We start from the raw sequence: 12,328 nt of genomic DNA, 5'->3' as shown, positions 1-12,328 counted from the left end.
GCTAATAGTGTTGAGTTCTTACCGTGCCTGATACTGCTCAAGCCCCTGGGGACACATCAGAGAAAATTGTTTAAATCCCTGCCTTCAAAGAGCATACATTCTAGTGATAATTCATTGTTATAATACAGTGCCGGAGGTGGGGGAGCAGCCGGCACATACTGTCTTTTCTTGGCAACTACTTTAGGGATTCCTCGTAAGTCTAGTTAGTTTCCTGCCAAATAGCACTGGTTTCATCTTGACTCTTAAAGTCTTATTTTACAGGAAGAGCAATAAAAATGGAAATTTGCAGATTAAAGAGTCTGCATATCCTTTGAAAATCTGGTAGTTTATGTAATCCATGAAATAAAAATTGCCAGATTAAAATATATTAAGCAATGGGACTGACCAATTCAAACGATTGTAAAATAAGAACTTGCCACACATTTTAATGCAATGTCCATGGTAAATCAAGAGCTTCACGGAATATTGGGCATCACTGAATACTGGATAGTCACTGTGTACTAAATCATACATTAATTAATGATTATCATAATCTAGCTCCCCGGACGGGTATGTATATTACATGACAGACTCTCCAAACATAAAGGAATCAGTATGTAATGGAAAACATTGTTTTTCTATGCCTTCTTCCCCTTTAATTTTTTTCTTACCATGCTCATGTAGTACCTATTCAATAGTAATAATTTTACATATTCTTTTTAATCTAGTAAATTCCACTTTTATGACTATTTCCTACAGAACAAAATAGCCAATATGTAAAAGTACATGTAAAAGGACATTCATTTTAATAATATAATAGTAAACAACTGCAAATATTATGAACGTTCAACAACAGAGGAAAGGTCCAAATCATATGGGTCTATATTAGGGAGCTATTCAAGTGATCTAGAAGTGAATCAGAAGAGAGGTTGACACTACTGCTAAGTTAAAAACAACACACAGTGCATTTTCTCACTTCTGAGAGAGAACAATGCTGTATGAGTGCACTCTGTTGATAAGAGGTAACTGATGCACACCATATGTTAAGATTAGTGACAAGTGATGATATTAATGGGGCAGGGGAGAATATTTGCCTTTTTTTGACACACCCTTGTATATTGGCATATTTACAACAAGCACATGTTATCTTTGTCACACACAAGATATGAAGTAGACTTTTATTGAAAGCAGCTTGCACAATAGTTATATCCAAACTGTAAAGAATAGCAGTGTCACATAATCCAGCTCCATTATTAATTAGAATATTAAAGAATTTTAATTGAAGAACAAATATTTTAGAACATCTTTTTTAAATTCTTTAGAATTTACTTTTATAAAATTTAGTTGCACATTAAGAAAGCAAAGTCCTCTTTTTCCCAGTCTATTCATTATTAAGTATGTAATAGGGAGCCAATTTCAAAACTATGACTATAATAACCTTGTAGTTTTCTTCTGTAAATAGCCTAAACTTTCTTGTTGTGTGCAGTAGTTGTATACATCACTGTGCTTCAATAATGCATATAATGCACAAGTTTAATCACTACTAAAACCCTGTAAACTTTCAAAATCTGTCAGTTCATGGGAACAAAATGAATGTATTTCGCGAAATATCTGTATTATAACTTTAAAATTGTAATCTCCTATTTCAGAAAACCAGCATTAGATCAAGATTAGAATCCTATGTCTGGTACTCATTTGTCACCTAACTCTTCCTCTCCATGAAGGTTGCTATTTTGGAATTTATAGTTTTCAATACTCTTTCTCTACTAGGGGATCACTTAGTATCTCCTTGCTCACTGACATGACAGTAATTTCTTTACTAAGCATAGTAGCAACATAGAACAATCAAGGTGCAATCTTTCCCTATGCCAATGGTCATCTGTTCTTAAGCTTTCTTTCCTATCTGATTTCCTTCTTTCCCCTATAATGCTTCTTCATCTCTTTGCCTTGTTCTTAATACTGTATCTTTTGCTCACACAAAATATTGTCAACTCACTGTGAGATCACAAGAGCTGTAAGCAAATTCATGTCTAGAATCCATGTAGCCACTAATCCACATTTCTAGGCATATCCATAAAATAGAGCAGATTTTTGTAATTTAAACTTCAAATACTGTCAGAATGCCACATCTAGTATCTCACAAGAGCTGTAAGTAGCAAATTCATGTCTAGAATCCATGTAGTCATTAATCTACATTTCTAGGCATATCCATAAAATAGATTTTTGTAATTCAAACTACAAATACTGTCAGAATGCTGCAGCTTATCTTTACTAAGTTACATATGCACACGACTGGATTCTACATTTGCTTAGAAATAGATTTTATAATACAATTACTTCTCTGCCACAGCAATTATTCAATTAACCTTAAATCATTAGTGTCTGTCACATTCATTTTTGTGTTTGTTAACCAGTATCGGCAATGAAATTAATACTACAAATATCTGATAGACTAATTGTTTTCTTAAGGCTTTATATAGTATCAATCATCATACTACATTTAAGAAAGAAATAACATTTATGGACATGTTTTCAAATTATATTCAGCATATTTTGGTATAATTTTATTTGCTTCTGCATTCTTTTTTAAGTTTGCTAATTTTGTCAAAATAATATATGCACATAGTTTAAAGATCAGATAATGCTAAACGATTCATAATCAATAATCCCTGGTTCATCCTCAACTTTCCCTATTTTCAATTCCCCCATCATCTATTTAAACTCTTTCACCTGTTTCTTTTTCTACTTTCATATTTCTAAATAATATGCTTATACAGTTGATCTTTGAACAATGTGGGGCTGGGGATGCTGACACCATTCCTCCCCCTGCACATTTAAAATCCTCATGTAACTTTTGACTCCCCCAAAACTTAACTACTAATAGCCCACTGTTGACCAGAAGCCTCACAGGTAACATGGACAGCGGATTAACACGTTTTGTATATTACATGTATTACATTCTGTATTTTTACAATAAAGTAAGCTAGAGAAAAGAAAATGTTTTCAAATTTTTGCAAATCTTCAAAAATCTTCTCAATATACTTACTGAAAAATATCTACATATAAGTGGATCCGCACAGTTCAAACCCATGTTATACGAGGGCCAACTAAACTACAATTGTGATTCATCGGTGTTAGACATGAGGCCTAAAAAATGGAAGATTTTGTTTTTTCCTTTCATCATCCCATTCTTTCCTTCACCATACAACTTTTATATCATTAAAATCAATAGAAAATGCTTACATTGTTATGACCGTGTAAATGATTATCCACCACTGAACCAAATATGTACAATGATTATGTCCTTCCTCACACAATTTTTCATTTTTTCTTAAAATTTTATCATTTTTTTCATTTGGTTATGTGCTCTTTATTCCAAATGTACCAAAAGATATGGCAAATACCTAAATACCTATAATGGAAAAAACCATTTACATGCTTAAATGTATCAAATAAACTATCAATTCCATTTATTTTCCCAGAGACCTTGCTTCCCTGCCTTCTTTTCTTCTGCTCAAATCAAATCTGAACCTGTTTTTCTCCAGGTCCAAAACAGCAGTCATCCTGGGATACCTCTTTGCCACTTTTCTGGTTAGATGCGTCCTTTTGTTGTAGTCCACACCCTATGCCCTGCTTAATCCATTATTTGGCTTAAGCACATCCCCCCAAAAACTTCCTAAGAAATTATGTATGGGAGGTTTATCTCTTGACATCTTTCATGACTGAAACTAACTTCATTATTCCCTCATAATTAATTGAAACTTTGGTAAGTATGTTAAAAATAATTTTCTTTGATAATTTGAAGGCATTGCTCCATTGTCTTCTGGTACATAGTATTGTATTAAGAAGCCCAGGGTTTCTCTCAATCTTGTTCCTTAGTCTATAAAGTGGTTTTATATTATTTTTATATTGCATTTATAATATAAGTAATTACTGCAAAAAAAGCAGCAAAGCACATACATCCCAGGATGACCATGGTATTGGACCCAGAGAAAAACAGGTTCAGATTTGAGCAGGAGGAAAGATGTTTGGGAAGGAAGGGCTCCAGGGAAATAAGTAGAATTTATATTATTTTGTATTACATTTTTTATAATACTTTTCTGATAATTGACTTCCCTTCATTTATTCTATCCTGCTTTTGACTTCTAAGAACTCTTTTTTCTTTTCTGAACATTTCCTTTTCATAACATACCATTTTAGGTTTATGATTACAGTGTTTTCTTTTATCTCTCTGTGACTGTTAATTATAATTTTTTTTAAGTTTTCTTCTATTCCTGCATTGTCTCTTGTTTCTTCCAGGCCACTCTATTTCTGCCTGCTTATTTCAGTCGGTCTCTTCCCTACTGGAAACATTATTTAAGTATCTAGTGATTCTTGGATGCTCATTCATATTTGAGAACTAAATAGCTGATTGGGTTCCCTGTGTGCATGGCTGGCACTTGGCAAACGTAGAAGAATCAGAACCAAAACACAATCTCTGATGAGCTCCAAATGTCAGTTTTTGAAAATTTTGTATCTAAGTGCTTTCAGTTTCTTCAAATTCACAGGAAAAGAGGTGACACAGATGTGTATAATATTCCTAGTTATTCTTTGTTCTGAGAACAAAATGAGTAAGAGAGCTGGCTAGTATGGTTAACTTGTGCCCCTCCACAAATTCATATAACGAAGTCCTAACCCCCAGCACCTTAGAATCTTACCTAATTTGGACATAGGGTCATTGCGAATGCTACTAGTTAAGATGAGGTCATACTGCAGTAGGATGTGCCCCTAATCGAATACGACTGGTTCCTTGTGAAAAAGGGAAATTTGGACACAGATACACATACACAGGGAGAATGCCTTATGGAGATAAGGGCTAAGATTGATGTGATGCACCAGAAGCCAACCAATGTCAAGGATGGCCTGCAAAGCACACAGGCTAAGAGAGAAACATGGAACAGACTGCTCTTCACAGCCCTCAGAAGGAACCAGTCCTGCCAGCACCTTGGGCTTAGACTTAGAGCCCCACAGAACAGTGAGACAATGCATGTCTGCTGTTTAAGCCACTGAGTTTGTGGCTTGTAAGTACTCTGTTACAGCAGCATGAGGAAACTAATACAAGAGTTTATGGTTCAATATATAATCTCTCTTTTCACCCCATGTTATTAGCTCCTTTCCTCATTACAACCCTCTTACTCGCTTTCCTGAACCTAGAGCTTCTCTGGTTCAAATTATCCAGAGAATAATATCCAGAATCATCTGGACTTTCTGGTTCCTTGAATGGTGAGGCATTTGGATATATGAGTGGAGAAATAGCACCTACTTGTGTGGCCCCCTTGCAGCCGGCAAGGCTGAACCTCTGAGGGGTTATGCAGGGTGAGCCTACGTGGGGCACTTCCTCCTTTCAGCCAGTTCCTTATTACCCACTCTATCTCTTGACAGTTGAGGAAATTTCTCATACATTATGTGTCCTTTTCCATTTTATTTATCCTTGCATTTTTACACACACACACACACACACACACACACACACACACACACACACAATTTTTAATTCATGTATATTTATTTCAGTGAAGTTTTATGACAGAAAGGAAATACAAATATTTTATCTAGGAGTCCTTTGCTTCTGGCCTCAGGATGTTACATTTGAACATCAAAGCCAAAGAATGGATAGATATAACAGGCCAAACACAGGTATTTGCTTTCCTCTGTGCCTCAAATCTCCTAAAATCTGAGAAGAAATTCATAGTGGCATGATAAAATAAGAAATGAGTCCATGAACAGATAAAACATCTTCAGGGATTTGTGGATGATGGAGAGATTGTCTGAGATGATTAATTGCATGCACAATGGAAAGGAGGTTGTATTAGATTGATTGAAAAGTGAGAGAGTAAGAAAAACCAAAGCCCAAATGCTTTGAACAAAACCACATCCTGAAGAAAACCACTTCCGAATTCAGAGCAGATCCAGAAAAACGGTCAGCTCAAGTGAGCAAATATGAAGGGCAGGAGATGTTGTCCCTGTGTCAGGGTAAATGGCTAATAAGGCTAGGTAGGTGGCAGTACCTTGCAGAGCTGCAGTAAGCTTCTCCAGAAGGCTGTAGATACCCTGAAACAGCACCTAATATATAGTTCTGTTTCTCCTACAGCTAGTGTAGGAACCAAGGTGTAGAAACAGGGTGGCACTATTATCCCTAGTGGCCCACTCGCAAAATGTTTGCTTCTTGTTCTCACAACTTTACACTCTGCTGTCCTAGATGTCTTAGTTCCAATGGGAGGAACACCTCCATCATGAGACATAACCATGATTTTCTATTGAACTGGAAGTTCAGACTGCCACCCAGCCACTTTGGGATCCCCGTGTCTGTGCACCAATAGAAAAAAAGGCAGTTACTGTGCTGGCTGGGGTGACTGATCCTGACTTCCAAGGGGAAACTGGACTATTACTCCACAATGGAGGTAAGGAAGAGTGTGTAAAGTACAGAGATCTTTTAAGGTGCCTGTTGGTATTACCATGCCCTTAGTGAGTCAGGTCAGTGGAAAAGTACACCTTAATTCAGGCAAGACTACTAATGGCCCAGACCCTTCAGGGATGAAGGTTTGGGTCACCCCACTAAGAAAATAATCATGACCAGTTGGGGTACTTGCTTCAGGGAAAGGGAATACAGAGTGGATAGTGGAAAAGGTAGTTATGAATACCATTTATGACCACATGACCAATTACAGAAATGAAGATGTAATTGTCATCGAGTATTTCCTCTTCATTTTGCTCTGAATACATTTGTGTATTTATATAGCTGTATCTATGCCTATTTCTGTCTTTGTCTTCTTTCCTCTCCTAGTCCCTTAGTATGGAATAAAAGTGTATTGACTTCATTTCATAATATTTAAGTATTGTTAATTATACATCATAGTATTTAAATTACATAGTATCAAGGAGAAAAGTGAATATCACTTAAGGACTTTATTCCTCTTCTGGGGAAGGGATTACTGTGTTTTCAGTTGTACAAAGAACAGCTGTATCGTATTAGGTGGAATTTGACCTTATTTTTGCCTTTATTTGAAGGTTTAACATGTATGGTTTAACATGATGTGTATGTGTGCCAAGTGGACACAGGGCAGACTTGTGATGGTCAGTTTTATGTGTCAATTTGACTGACTACAGAATGCCCACATATTTAGTTAAACATTATTCTCTATGTGTTTGTGAGGGTGTTTTTGGAGATTAACTTTTGAATCGGTAGACTGAATAAAACAGATTGTCCTCCCATCCAATCAGCTGAATGCCTGAGTGGAACAAAAAGGCTAACACTCCCTCCAGTGAGAGGGGGATTTCCTCTTGCCTGACTGCCTTGACCTGGAGCATCAGTTTTTCCTGCATCTCAAACCTGCCAATATTCAGACTAGAACTACAACATTGTCTTTGGGTCTCCGTTTGCCGACTACAGTTCTTGGGACTTGTGAGCCTCCATAATGACACACACACACACACACTTTACATAAATATATAATATATATTATAATATATATATTTCCTCCTGGTTCTGTTTCTCTGCATACTCTCATACATCACCCAATAAAGCCATCTGGCAGTTAGGGGGACATACCCTAGTTCTTCTGTTTGTCCTTGGCCCACATCTGCTTTCACATACTGCCTCACTCAGGGAGAGAACCCTGTGAAGAAAAGGATCCTCCAAATGAAACCCAGGAGATCCACACATATCAGTTTCCCAGAGCTGCTGTAAGAGAATCCCACAAACTGGGTGTCGTAAAACAACAGAATGTATTCTCTCATAGTTCTGAAGGCTACACATATGAAATCAAGCTTGTCAGCCAGGCCATATTCCCTCTGAAACCTCTAAATCCTTCCTTTCCTTTGTGTAGCTTCTGGGGCTTGCAGGCATCTCTGATTTGAGGCTGCAGCACTTCAGTCTCTGCCTCTATAGTCACATTCTGGCATTCTCCTGGTGGAATTCTATCCAATTTCCCTCTTATAAGAACACCAGTCATACTGGGTTAGGGTACACCCTAATGGCGGCTTACCTTAACTACATCTGCAAAGATCCCATTTCCAAATAAAGTCACATTCACAGGTTCTGGGGTGAGGACCCTCGTCTTTTTGGAGGATACGATTCAACCCATAATACCATCTTAACTCATCAATTTAATGTATCAGTCAAAAAGTTTACTGGGTTTCTGACAAAACTAAAGATTGAGATGGCCAATCAGGTGACCCAAGGAACCAAAAGAGAACTTTTAAAAAATGAATTAACTATCTTCAGTTTGGATATCATATACAAGACTACCATAACCATAAAACAAGAACAGGCTGTAACTAAAAGATTGTAATCAGAGGAAAATGCAGTTCCTACAAATTAAAAATAATTGAAATTTGATAAATGACAATTAATGCTAAATGATTGATTTGGAAGATAAAGTTACAGAACTCCCCACAATTGAAGAACAAAAAGCAAAGAAATAGTATGTGAGGAAATAAAGTTAAGAAACATGAAGGACTAACTCAGCATGTATGTTGTCTAACAAATAAAAGTTACAGGAAGGCAGAAAAAGAGAAAATGAAGGACAAATAATCAAATATGTAACAGAAGAAAATTTTCTGTAAGGTCCAAAACCACAAATGTTGCAGTTTACAAGAGTACTCCAAATGTCAAGACAATAAAAATCCTTGCCTTAGACAATAGTTTGTGAAATTTCAGAACTCTAAGGGCTCAAAGAAATTGCCAGTTTCCCCAAAGGAAAAAATATCCATACAAGAACTGATGCATAGCAAACTCTAGGGGGCACCGTTCGCATGGCAGTCCCTAGGATTGTATCCCAGTCAGAAAATGCCTCCAGGAGCTGGATAGTGCTGGATGGGTATTAGAAGGCAGGAGATCAATACTCTGGTATACTAAGAAATATGGTTGGTCTTTATCCCTGCTTTATAGCACAGAGCTCCTAAAATTCTTGTCATTTCCTAAGTGATAGGAGTGTCTTTTGTTGTTCTTGACAAGCCCGTTTGAACACACCTGTGGTCTATGTTAATGAAGTGATTTAGGGTGGGGTTCCTATATAGCTTTAGGTTGGGGCTGATCACCAGAAATACCAAGTGATTAGAAGGCTGGAAATTTCAATCACCCACTGCCCTCTGGCTCCTTAAAAACTGAACAAGTAGATTTGGCAAGCTTATCAGGTGGTGAACGCATCCATGTGCCATGTGCACCACCTTTCCATGGGGACAGAAGCTCCAGCCCTTGGCACCCTACCAAACCTTGCTTGTGTACCTCTGCATCTGAATGTTAATCTATATGTTTTATAATATCCCTTATAATAAACTAGTAAATGTAAATATATGTTCCCCCGAGTTTTGTGAGCTCCTCTAGCAAATTAATAGAACCTAGGAGGGGGTTGTGGGAACCTCTGATTTATAGTCAGTTGGTCAGAAGCACAAGTGACAACCTGGAGTTGTGATTGGCATCTGATGTGGGGTCAGCCTTATGGGACTGAACTCTTAACTGGCGGGATCTAATGCTATCTCCAGGTAGATAGTGTAACAGTCAGACACCTGTTGGTGTCCACTGAGAATTGGAGAATTGCTTGGGGTCACTGGAAAATACCCAGAAATGTTTCAAATGCTAAGTATAAATTATGTTGAAGACACAAGTATATATTTATCCAAACTAGAATTTAAATGTGAGATCAAAATAAATAAATGTCCTGACCTGCAAAGGCTCCAAAAGTTATCACTCAGAGAAACTCTCTGATATAATTACAAGAGAATACATAATAGAAAAATTTCAAATGAATACAACAAAGCAGAAGATGTGACATATCAAGAAAGAGCAGCACACAAATGCACAGTTAAGTCTTAATATTGTTAATGCATAATGCTTAAACACATTGAAAAAATATGGTCATAAAATTCCTGACAATAACAATAGAGAGAGGGATGAGGGGGTGGGGGCAAAACCAACGTAAATAAAACCGAAAAATGTGCTAAGATTCATCCTAGATGTTGCTAAAATCATAATGCTAAATGTTGCTATAATTAACTACAGATATTACTAAAAATGTAAATCTGTATATAAATGAAAAGAATAAGCACTGATGTATAATTTCCAATTCCCATTAAGGGAAAATAAACTTGGAAGAGAAAATCAATCAAACAAATTGAGGAAAGAATAGAAGAAGAAGAAAAGAGAACAAAAGACAGAACATGAGATGGCAGGGATAAGTCCAAGCACACCTATATTATCATATATGAAAGTCTTCGATTAAAATATTAGATATTTTTAAAGTGACTATGTATGACTGAAAAGAATTGTATTTACAACAATACTGCACTGAAAGTTTGAAAATGATATATTAATCAAAGGCTAATAAAACAATAATTTTGACAATATTATAATCAAGAACAAATAGAATTCACAATTAAAAAATGAAAAAGACTACTTTTTTGATATTGATAAAATACACTCTGTGACTCTTTCTGTTCCTTGCTAATCTCCTTTTTCAATTAAAAAAAGAGCCAGTCTCAGCTTTAGAGGCTTCTGCAGGCACCAATAAAGCCTTATTATTTATTATATTGTTTTGTTTCTAGCACATTTGTTTTTACAGTTAAGTTCTATTCATGGATATTTAATTTTGGTCTTCCAATTATAGTGTTGATAGTTATATTTTTAAATAAATCTGGAAGTATGAAAAGCAAGTGAGTGTAAAACATTCCAAGTAAATAATAGCATATATGAGAGTTGGTAGAGCAAAATACTCGGAGGCACCAGGTGACACTACAAAGATGTGACAAGTGACAAAAGTGACGAGGCACAGAATGGCTAGCTGCTCACTGAACCTGCACAGCTGAACTGCACTCCCTAGGCTCCTTTCCAGGTGATGGAGTTCTGGCCAGTGGTATGTGAGTGGAAGTCACATGACCTCTTTTATGCAATCTTCATTTTCTTTCCCCTCCACTGGCTGAACCTCTGGCTCTAGTGACAAAGGAAGAATGACAACACAGCAGGAGCTTGGGGGTTGTGTGTGTTCCCACAGAGGTAAGAGCAAATATTGATAATGCTTTGTCATCAAGGAAGATTTCCCTCTGGAAGGGCTTCAGAGCAGTGAACTTTTTCTTGCCTTCAATTGGCTGGTAGCATCATGGAAACACACAGACACTACCCACTCACTCCACATAATTATGCCTGTATTCTGCAAGTTTCAATTATATTCCTTGATCTAATTTTTTATTATATGATACATGATTATATTATATATCATAGATATATAATTACTGTCTTTTTTCTTTTAAAGCATTTTGATGATCAACAGAATTTATCATATTACTTAAGAAAACATACTTTTTTGAGGTTTTAGCAATGAATTTAATAAGGCAAGGGAAAGCTCTAATTTTATAAGCATCTTATCTGTTCATTGCAGCAGGCCCATAAATACACATAGAAAAGATTTGGAAGCTCTTGCTTCAAGTTGTGGGGATATATTCATAAATTAGTAAAACCATTTTTAAAAATTCCAAAGTTAAGAATTCTATGTTAGAATTATCTTTTACCAAATAAAATTCTTATTATTTATGTGTGTATTGTTCTATTGTATATTTTTGTGTGTATATGTGTGTGTAACCAATTATTAATTATGGATGCAATCTTCTATATGCTATCTATTAATTTTCTGGTTTAGTTTCTTCTGATGTGAACTTCATTTATTCAACAAGTGTTACTAATTGCAAACTCTGGACTGAGTGTTGTGACAGACACCCCTTGCTGTATACTAGAGGGACACAAGACTAGGTTCCTGTCCTCAAGAAGCTCTTATAGGGGGAAAAATTGAGAAAAAAAATTAATATAATAACTTTATTCTACTTAAATAAATGAAAACTGAAAAAGCAGTGAGATAACTTATTTTTGGCTAGTAAAGATAACTTATTTTTTAATGTTAGTGTATGGGAAAAATGAATATCACATACAATCCTAAAGGAAAAAAATGGGTCTGAACACAATTTGGGAACATGACGTAAAAGCCTTGAAATGTGTGCAGATCTTTCAGCCCAAAGATTTTACTTCTTTGATTCTGCCATGAAAAAAATAGTCATGAATGTATACAATGAATATGTTTCTAGGATATTCATGGAAGCATTTTTTTTATTAACAGTGAATTGGAATTAAATGGCCAATAAGCAGTATATTTTTATGAGTCAGCCATATGGTAGAATGCAACACAGGTCTTAGAAAAAGATGCTGTAAAGAGGACTTAAGATATAAAAAATTGTTTTCATGTGATATTTTTACATTAAATGAAAAAATTAATTACAAATAAATCCATCCTTACATATTCACTTTTATATCTGATAATAGAATCTC

This window comes from Manis pentadactyla, chromosome 1 (genome assembly GCF_030020395.1).
Source record: "Manis pentadactyla isolate mManPen7 chromosome 1, mManPen7.hap1, whole genome shotgun sequence".
Classification (NCBI taxonomy): Eukaryota; Metazoa; Chordata; class Mammalia; order Pholidota; family Manidae; genus Manis; species Manis pentadactyla.
The sequence above is the reverse complement of the archived record's forward strand: the minus strand, read 5'-3'. Positions refer to the sequence as shown.